Source organism: Elaeis guineensis, chromosome 6, assembly GCF_000442705.2.
Source record: "Elaeis guineensis isolate ETL-2024a chromosome 6, EG11, whole genome shotgun sequence".
Classification (NCBI taxonomy): Eukaryota; Viridiplantae; Streptophyta; class Magnoliopsida; order Arecales; family Arecaceae; genus Elaeis; species Elaeis guineensis.
Window position 1 is genome coordinate 54,687,456 of NC_025998.2, and position 9,782 is coordinate 54,697,237.

Below are 9,782 nucleotides of genomic sequence, written 5' to 3' on the forward strand. Positions count from 1 at the left end.
ATAGATACTGTGTTGAAGAGGTTCAGCATAGAGAATTCCAAGAAGGGCTATCTATCGATAGGCCATGAAATTTCTCTCTCTAAGAAGGATTGTCCGACAACTCCTGAAGAGAGAGAGCATATGAGTAGAGTCCCATATGCTTTGATCGTAGGATCTATCATGTACGCCATGACATGTACAAGGCCAGATATGGCATACTCACTAGAAGTAGTGAGTAGATACCAATCTGATCCTGAAAAAAATTACTGAAAAGTGGTTAAAGCCATCCTTAAGTATTTGAGAAATACTAAAGATCAATAGTTGGTTTACAGCGAGTCAGATCTAAAACTTGTGGGGTTCACAGACTCTAGCTTTCAATCTGACCATGATGATAGCAGAAGCGTGTCGGGTTATATCTTTACTCTGAATGGTAGAGCCATTTGCTGGAAGAGTTCCAAGCAGCATACTGTGGTAGACTCTGTTTGTGAGGTAGAGTACATCGCAGCATCAGATGCCGCGAAGGAAGCTGTGTGGCTGAAAAAATTCATCATCGAGCTTGGAGTAGTACCCTCTCTCGATGGTCCGGTCCTGCTCTACTATGATAACACTGGTGCCATAGCTCAGGCGAAGAAATCCAAAGCACACCAGCGGACGAAGCATATTTTGCGTCGCTTCCATCCAGACCGAGAGATCGTGGATCGAGGTGATGTCGACCTTCAGAAGATCGACGAAAAAGAGAACTTGGCCGACCCCTTCACTAAAGCCCCGGCAATAAAGGAGTTCGACAACCACAAGTCAAAGATGGGTATTAGATACTGTGTCGAGTGGCTTTAGGATAAATGAGAGTTGTTGGAAAATATATCCTAAAAGTTAATCATCAAGCTGTTGATGGTTGAGCAACTTTATATTGTAATTAATTTATTAATAAATAAAATATATTTTTAGCATTTTTATCACAAGTTTTCATCTTCTATTGAACTCCATTGTTGTGATGAAGTCCTTAGAATTATTTAGGTTCGATAAAGAGAAGATTTATCGATTAGTCCTTAAAACTGTTCACGATCAAATGATAGGCTGTTAATAAGGACGACAGCTTCTATCGAGCATAGGTCACTGTAGATCATATGGATTGGTTGTCCTCTTAATCAAGGAGTGTGGAGACACTGGTATGACATATAGATGAGATGTAAGGGTACATCATCATTGAACATGACCAACTCCAGAGCATTCTGCTATCGAGAATGTCTCTGATGGGATATAGGTATAAGTGTCTCTTAGACCTGAGATCGCCTCAGTGACTTGCAAGCAACTCATTATGCTTTGGTACTAAACTAACTGAATTTCTAATTCAGTGATGGAAGGCTTCTGGGAATAGTCAAGTACTTGTGAAGTCAGAGTATGATCGAGATGGGATTGACCACTCTAAGAGTTGGAAAAGAATGAGTCGCTGTATTTCAATTTAGCAAAACTTTGGTCAGGGTAATCCATTAGATGGATTTGATATTTTGAAATACAATATGGACAATCTGATCAGAGTTGATAGTGGAACTCTAAGGTGTCCTATGAGCATTTTGGTCAAGGAGATGAATTATATGGAAACTATATCCGCATGGGTTCTAAGAATGTTGTTCTACACATTCGACCTATCCGGCCGTCGGGTACCTTTGCTAGATGATCACTTCGATTGGTACAAAAATTTATTTCTATGCTATCGGCTTAAGTTCAGACCTATGAGATCACATATACTAGAGTTCACGATCCGATCGGATGGTTGATCAATGATTAAGAATTATTCTAGGGTTAAACGATCAATATGATTGATATTTAACCTAGTGCAAGTGTTGCAGGAAGATTGATTAGCAAATCGATTGCTAATTGCCTTAATTTGATTAAACCAATGGGTTGAGATTAAGTCTAATTGAATATGATTTAATTATATTTAGTTTGAGCTTGATGGGATCAAGTCCAATTGGTTTATTGGATAAGCTAAGTGCAAGAAAATACTAGTCCTAGTTCAATTAGGACTTGGGTCAACCTAATTTCTAATTTGATTAAAAAATTAAATCAGATTTAAATTTAATTTAATCTGATTAAATTAGATTCTTAATTAGGTTAAGACCTATTTTAATTGGGTTGATTTGATTTTGATTTGATTTGGTTTGAGAAATCAAATTGGAACAAGACATAGATTGAATCCTAGTAAGACTAGGATTCCACCTTGCACCAATTTAGCCCCCATGCCCACTCTCTCTTATCCTACGCCCACTCTCTCTTATTTTGTGTGACAAAACTTCACTCCCAGGTCTTCACACATGACCAAAACTTCCCTCTATTTCTCCCTTACATGGAAAGTGGTTGTGGATCAAGTCAAAGTAGAAATTAGTTTGGATTTCAAATTCTATGAGATAGAGTTTTAGGAAACCAAAACTCCTTTATGGCACTGATTTTATCCAGATTTGTTTAAAAATTTTTGTGACTTTTATATCATATAATATACACCCTTTGCTGGTGGTCCATTGATTTATGTCACAAATTGACATAAAAAGTATCAATTAATATCTAAATTATCTAACTTTATTAAGAAATTGATACTTGTTATTATATTTTGCAGAAGAAGAGATCATCAATAGAAAGAACAAGGAAAGAGGATTCCAACGGCGCAAATTTTATGCAAAACGGAGTTAAATTGACCCAGGAATTGAAGAATGAAGAAAGAAGACTCAATTGGGTCAAACCCGAGTCAAATCAGATCAAAATTGGTCAAAAATCAACTGATTTGGTGATCTGGTTAGCCGCCTGGTCCACAGCAACAGGCGCATGGATCATGGACCCATCGGCGCACCATAAACCCCCTAAAACCTCTTAGTCCCACATCGGAAGTTTTGAAAACCTTATAACCCCCAAATGCCTATAAAAAGCCCCCAAAGGCCCTTGTTTTATGTATTCTTCCTTCCGATTAAGCTTGTAACCCTAGATAGTGGGGTTTTTAGCTCTCTTTTCAAGCCTCGAGCTTTGAGGTTTTTGTAATAAATTTTTTTTTATATATAAAATCTTATTTTTATGTAATTTCATCTCTTTACATTATGCAATTTATTTTTCTTGCAATTAGGATAGTTTAATTTATGCAATTTAATTTTATGCAATTAGGTTAGTTTAAATTATGCAGTTTAAATTTATGCAATTATGATAGTTTAATTTATGAAATTAGGGTAGTTTATTTTTCTGCATTTAAATTTTGCAAGTAGATTTAGATCATGTCTAGCTAAGCATCCCTTCTAGGATTTGCGATGAAGCTAGATCATGAGTAGGGATTTTACATAGAGTTCTTTCTTTTTCTTAGGGTTTCTTTTTCTTCCTCTTTTGCCAAGAATTTTTGATGAACTATAGTTGGGTCAGAGTCCCTTCATAGTTCATGCTTGATTCAGTGCATAGGAGGAGAAAACCCTAAGGGATCCTAGTTACTACTCCCCTGTAAAGAATCTTGATAGGTTATCGTTGGGCCTTAGTCCCTTCATAATCTATGCTTGGGAAAGACAAGAGGAGTAGTCGTTAGGATCAATAAGAAAAATTTTAGGTAGAATTCCCTAATCTAGATCTAGTGGATTCAAAAACCCTAGATCCTTAGTCTTATTGTCTTTAGCAAACAACTTTCGACTTTCGATTTTTGTTAAAGCTCACTTGAGCATAGATTTGAAAATCATTTTTAAAACCAAGTCTCTGTGGGATCGACCCGTACTCGCTGGTCGTGCTACTCTGCACACCGTGCGCTTGCGGTTTTATTTACAAATTTTAAGATTTGAACATCAAGTTTTTGGCGTCGTTGCCGGGGATCTGGCGTTTTAAATTATTTTCAAATATTTGTTCTTCGTGCGTTATAACTCTCTTTTTTTTTTTTCTTCTTTAGGTTTCTATATTTAGTTGGTGATTGCTGGAAAACTCAGGTACGCTTCTAATTTCTCTTTTATTATTTTTAGTTAATTACTTTTGCTTTTAGACCTAATCATTTGAATTTACTTAATCACAAAAAAAAAAAAAATATAAAACAAAACAAAAGACATTTCATAATCGTGAAGTAAAATATCAAAATAAAAAAAAATTCTAAATTAAAATCTTTTACATTCTTGGTCATCTTGTTTATTTGTATTTGTATTTTCATAATTAATCTAAGGGCATCAACCCATTAACAAGATAAGGTGGGGATTTCATTACCCTTCCTTAGCCCAAAAACCATCTCCATCATATTGCATTACCTAGACTTTTAATCTTAAAATCAATTAGACGTCAACCTTAAGGAATTCGAGCTCAATAGGACAAGGAACCCTAAGAGTTCTACCAAGTTTGAGTTGTTTGATTAGTTGGTGTCTAGGCAAATCCCTGAGGGTGGTTTGTTAAATTGGTTCAATTGCTGGCCTGGCCAACTCGTTTGGTGTCTAGAAAGGCAACGATGAGTGAACCTCCCACCTCTTATACTTACCTGGCTAACTAGTTGATCAATCTCCACTTGGAAGGTTTGAAGGGTCATCTTGGAACAGTTAGGAGCTGTCTAGATTTAGGTTAACCCTAGGATAGATTGAGTTTAATTTATTGATTCACTTGTTTGAAAAAAAAAAAAAAATTTAAAATTTAAATTAATTTGGTTACTTTTCTTTAGATTTAGGACTCCTTAGGATCTTCTCTTTAGAACTTTTTCTCTTTTCTTTCTTTTCCTTATACATAAAAATTTTATAAAAAAAAAAAAAAAATTGTATAAACATCGAGAACCGTACACCTCGTGTGTGGAGAAGAGTGTCGGGTCGTCTAGTTAGAATTGAGTCAATTCCTGTTGTTCCAATGGCTGAACCAATCCAACCCATGACCCTTAAGGATTTGTGTTATCCAGTTGGCTCCATCCAACCATCTTGTATCAGGTTGCCACAACCCACAGCTAACAATTTTGAAATCAAACCTCAAATCATAAATATGCTTCCAAAATTCACAGGATTAGAAGATGCTTATATATTTATTAGAGAATTTGAGGAGGTATGTGCAACCATGAAACTGCAATTAACAGAGGATGAGGTCAAACTTAGATTAATCAACTTTGCCCTTAAGGACAATGCTAAGAAGTGGCTTTATAGTCTGCCAAACTATTCTGTCACTACTTGGGAGGGCTTTGTGAGAACATTTTTAAAAAAGTATTTCCCCCATCATAAAACAGCTAGGATTAGGAATGAAATAAATCAATTTTACCAACTAGCTGGTGAATCATTTTGGAAGTACTTTGATCGTTTCAAGAATCTTTTGACCCAATGCCCACACCATGGAATAGAAACTTGGAGACTATGCCAGATCATCTATGAGGGGTTAGATTCAAACTCAAGAACCATGCTAGAGTCCATGTGCCAAGGCCAATTTATGGACAAAGAAACTACTGAAGCTTGGCAATTCTTAGAAGACCTAGCCGAGAAAAATTTACAGTGGGAAACTGTTGCTCCTAGATTGATTTTGATGATTACAAAGCAGATTGAAGGGATACAATCAATTAAAAAAGTCCTTATGCTCTTCAAGGGCAAAATCGTAATTTCACTAAAATCCTGATTTGATAGTACCATTTGGTAGAACAAATGATTTGAAATCTATTGGTGAAAATTTCATTGTGTTTGGACTAATATTTTTGAAGTTATGAAGGTTTGAAGTGCATGAGTCGACTCATGAGTCAACTCATGGCACTATGAGCTGAATGGCACAAAAAAAATTCCCATGGCACGCTGGATTTTTGGCTTGGCACGACCTGTGAGTCGACTCATGAGTCGACCCACAAGGCATGAGTCGACTCATGAGTCGACCTCTGCTGATTTGAGCCGAAAAATCCAGAAATCAGATCTTCTGGTCTGTTGCAACAGAAGTCGACTCATGAGTCGACTCCTGAAGCATGAGTCGACTCATGAGTCGACCCCTGCGACGGGAAATGTCAGCAACGGCTATTTTTTTGCCCATTTTAATTGTCATTTATGCTTCCTAAAAATCCTCTAACGGCTCTTTATCTACCTAAATTGTTTTCTCTTGCTTCTAATGCTACAAAATGCTTTAAATGATGAAAGAAATTGCAGATTAAATAGCGGATCAAACGTGAAATCAAATGAGAAGAGAAAAAGAAGAAAAAGAGAAGAACAGAAGAGAGGATCCGAAATTTGCAAGAAAAAGCCTGAGATCAAAGAAATATCCATAGAAAAAGAGAGAGGATCCACAATATACCAGAGAGATTGTGAAAGAGAAAAGAAAGATCTTTCAAGGAGAGAATTCTTCATGCCTATCGTTTCAACCTTGATCTAGAGATCGTTCAAAGCTTTCAAGAGATCTTCAATCAACAATCAACCTCTTCTCAAGCGTTCAACCGTTTATTCATCTTGAGAAAATCTGAAAAAGGGGTTCTTCATTTGAGTAAAGTTTTTATTGTTATATTTGCTCATTTAAGGAGCTGTTTTTGTATTCATCTGTGCTCTAAATATTCTTACTCTTTGTGAGTTTTTGCTCTTGTTTTTGGAGGATTTCCAAAACAAGGAAAGGTTGATCCGAACCTGAAATCGGAGTGTTTTGGGTTGGCTTGTACCCGGGAAACAAGTGTTCTAGCTTGGGATAGCTAGGGTCGGAGTTTCCGACGTCCTGTATTCTAGCTTGGGATAGCTAGTGTCGGAGTTTCCGACGTTTTGTATTCGGGTTGAATACAAAGGATAGTGGATTAAAATTCCCAAGTGGGATCTTGGGGAGTGGACGTAGGTGCAAGGTTAGCACCGAACCACTATAAATCCTTGTGTTTGTGGTGTGCTTTATCGCTTTATCTTATTTCTTTATTATATCCTTGCAATACTGCTTTAGTTAATTAATATTGATTTAAAGCCATTGTTTTGTTCTTCATAAGTCATTTGTTGGGCTTAAAATTTTTAGAAACCCAATTCACCCCCCCTCTTGGGTTGCATAGCTGGGCAACAAGTGGTATCAGAGCCAGTGCTCTAGCCCTTCTTTGATCTAACAATCAAAGAGCCAAAGATCTATGGCAACCCATGTTGGAACTTCTCTAGCTGAGGGGCAATCAACAAACCGACCTCCACTTTTCAATGGGTTTAATTACACCTATTGGAAAGCTCGGATGAAGATTTTCATACAAGCACTCGACTATGATATGTGGAGTATCATAGTGAATGGTCCTCACACACCCACCAAGATTATAGATGGTGAGGAGTCAACCAAATCCGAGAAAGAATGGGATGAGGTTGACAAGAAATTGGCACAATTAAATGCCAAAGCTATGAATGTTCTTTATTGTGCACTAGATGCTAGTGAATTTAATCGCATTTCTACTTGTGCATCTGCTAAAGAAATATTGAATAGATTAGAAGTCACCCATGAGGGAACAAATCAAGTAAAAGAGTCTAAAATAAACATGCTTGTACATAAATATGAATTGTTCAAAATAGAGCATGATGAGTCCATAACTGCTATGTTTACTCGTTTTACTGATATAATCAATGGTTTAAAGAGTCTTGGCAAATCTTATACTAACAGTGAACTTGTAAGGAAGATTCTCAGGTCACTGCCAAGAACTTGGGAAGCCAAGGTGACTGCCATCCAAGAAGCAAAGGACTTGAACACTCTACCTCTAGAAGAGCTTCTTGGATCCTTGATGACTCATGAACTTAGCATGATGCAACATCAAGAGGATGAAATCAAAAAGAAAAGAACCATTGCCCTCAAATCCACAACTTCACCTGATTATGAAACAGATGACTCTGAAGATGAAGATCAGGATGAGGAGATGGCTCTCATCACCCGGAAATTCAAGAAGTTTCTAAGAAAAAGGAAACAGGGGATGAGAAAGAAATTTACAAAAGGAGATCAAAGCATAGAAAAGGAGAAAGATCAAACCCCTATATGCTACGAGTGCAAGAAGCCAGGACATTTCAGATCCGAATGTCCTCTATTGAAGAAAGGTCCAAAGAAATTCAAAAAGAAGGCAATGATGGCGACCTGGAGTGCGAGTGATGACTCAAGCTCCGACGAGGAAACCTCAACCGAACAAGCCAATCTGTGCCTGATGGCACATGAAAATGAGGAAACTTCTGAATCCACTAGTGAATTTACTTTTGAAGAATTGCATGAAGCTTTCTATGATTCAATTGATGAATTAAAGAAACTAGGGAAGAAAAACAAAGAGCTGAAATTGAAAAATCAGTCCTTAGTGAAACAAGCTGAAATTCTTTCAATTGAAAAATTCACATTGATTCAAGAAAATCAAAACTTTAAGGATGAAATTAACAGACTGAAATCTATAGTAGATAAGTTCACCTTAAGTTCAAACAAGCTAAATATGATCCTTGATAATCAGAAAGCTATATATGATAAGGCTGGACTTGGTTACAAACCCCTGAAGAAACAAAAATTTTTGAAGGATATTTATGCAAATTATTCAAACAAAAAGCCTACAAATATTACTTGTTTTAAATATGGAAGAATAGGACATAAATCATACACATGTCTTATTAACAAATATGCAAACACAAAGAAAATATGGGTTCCAAAAGGAACCATTCTGACTAACCTGAAAGGACCCAAGAAAGCTTGGGTACCTAAGACAGAAACTTGATCTGTGCTTGCAGGTGTGTCTAGCATCCCAAGAAGGAAACAGGAAATGGTATCTTGACAGCGGATGCTCGAGACACATGACTGGTGATGAATCACAATTCATCACGTTTGATGCTAAGGATGGAGGGATGGTCACCTTTGGAGATAATGGCAAAGGAAAGATCATCGGGATAGGTAACATTGGTATCACTCCCTCCAAATACATTGAGAATGTTTTACTTGTTAAAGGTTTAAAGCATAACTTACTTAGCATTAGTCAATTCTGTGATAAAGGGTATAAAGTAAGTTTTGAATCATCTGTATGCATTGTGACGAGTCCTATTAACGATGGCATTAAATTTATAGGACATAGGCATGGCAATGTTTATATGGTAGACTTGAATAATTTAACTAAATTAGACATGCAATGCCTAGTTTCCTTAAATGCTAAAATAAATGAGACTAGTTGGCTGTGGCATCGTAGACTTGCACATATTAGCATGCATTCTCTTTCAAAATTAATCAAAAAGGATTTAGTTCTCGGTTTGCCAAAATTGAATTTTGAAAAGGATAGAATCTGTGATGCATGCCAATTAGGTAAACAAACTAGAGTATCATTCAAATCCAAAAACACTATTTCAACTTCTAGACCTTTAGAGCTCTTACATATGGATTTATTTGGACCAACTAAAACCACTAGTCTAGGAGGAAAACGATATGGATTTGTAATAATTGATGATTACTCTCGTTTTACTTGGGTTTTCTTTTTAGCTCACAAAAATGAAACTTTTCAAATTTTCACGAAATTTCATCGAAAAGTCACTAATGAAAAAGGGTTTTCAATTCAAAATATTAGAAGTGATCATGGAACAGAATTTGAAAATCATGACTTTGAAAATTTTTGTGATGAAAATGGAATTGGCCACAACTTCTCTGCTCCTAGGACACCCCAACAAAATGGGGTAGTTGAAAGGAAAAATAGAACCTTAGAAGAAATGGCCCGTACCATGCTCTGTGAAAGCAACCTTCCAAAATATTTTTGGGCGGAAGCTATTAACACAGCATGTTACATTTTAAATCGTGCTTTAATAAGACAATTTTTAAAGAAAACCCCTATGAACTTTGGAAAGGAAGAAAACCAAATATTGCCTATTTTCATGTTTTTGGTTGCCGATGTTTTGTATTAAATAATGGCAAAGAAAAAC

The 9,782-nt window shown here is 36.4% G+C and overlaps 1 non-coding gene across 1 annotated transcript; it reads right to left on the reverse strand.

The window, feature by feature from the left end:
* Positions 1–5,178: 5,178 nt before the first annotated feature.
* Positions 5,179–5,285, reverse strand: LOC140858921 (small nucleolar RNA R71). The gene has a single exon (XR_012142325.1). It is a non-coding gene; the product is annotated as a small nucleolar RNA R71 (small nucleolar RNA).
* Positions 5,286–9,782: the final 4,497 nt, after the last annotated feature.